Source organism: Sphaeramia orbicularis, chromosome 18, assembly GCF_902148855.1.
Source record: "Sphaeramia orbicularis chromosome 18, fSphaOr1.1, whole genome shotgun sequence".
Classification (NCBI taxonomy): Eukaryota; Metazoa; Chordata; class Actinopteri; order Kurtiformes; family Apogonidae; genus Sphaeramia; species Sphaeramia orbicularis.
The window spans coordinates 13,815,323-13,816,348 of NC_043974.1; positions in this window are offsets into that span (position 1 = coordinate 13,815,323).

The following is a 1,026-nucleotide window of genomic DNA, read 5'->3' on the forward strand; positions in this document are numbered from 1 at the left end:
GACTTACAGTGTACCTTTGTTGATCCACTGTGATGTTGAAGTTATAATATATATGTGTAAATGATAAACAGAGGCATAATATTGTTAAAAATTGCAGTTCTTTTTCTTAAGAAATTTCAGGTTGTTCATGGAAGTTCATGATATTTGGTTTATTTGTTAATAATCTAAGTCATTATTATTATTCTACACATTAGGCTGAATGTGTCCCCTGAACTAAAATAAGTTTTGACACCTCTGATAAAGACAATGTAGACAAAGACAGAATGCTCTACAGCTACGTAATATATTAAACCAGGGCTGTCAAACTCATGTTAGTTCAGGGGTCACATCCAGACCAATATGATCTGAAGTGGGCCGGACCAGTGACCAGTGTTCGAAATAAATAAATAAATAAAATAAAATCAAAAAAGTAAAATTGCATAATGGACATGTTTATATTTAGAAAAAAAAAGTGAATAACATGAACAATTATGAACAACCTGAAATTTCGTAAGAAAAATAAGCACAATTTTAACAATAATCTGCCACGGTTTATTATTTATACATGTAAATTACAACTTAAACATCATGGTGGATCTACAAATACTCAAAATATTTAATAACAGGCAGAATATTGTTAAAATTACACTTATATTCATTAAGATATTTCAGGTGTTGGTTCATGTTATTCACATTTTTTAACTATAGTTTGTAGATTTTAAAATTTTCATACAGTAATTTAACTTTTTTTTGCACTATAACATAGGATAAATTGCCATTATTTGTTCGACTTATTATTATTTATAGGTTATTATGATAGTATTTTACTAGTTCAACACACTTTAGATCACAGGTGTCAAATATACGGCCCGTGGGCCAAAACCGGTCCACCAAAGGGTCCAATCCAGCCTGTGGGATGAATTTGTGAATACAAAGAAAATTACACTTAAGATATTAACAGTCATTTTAGTTCAGGAGCCAAATTCAGCCCAATTCAATCTCAAGTGGCTCAGATCAGTAAAAAACTATCTTAGAAGCAATGACAAC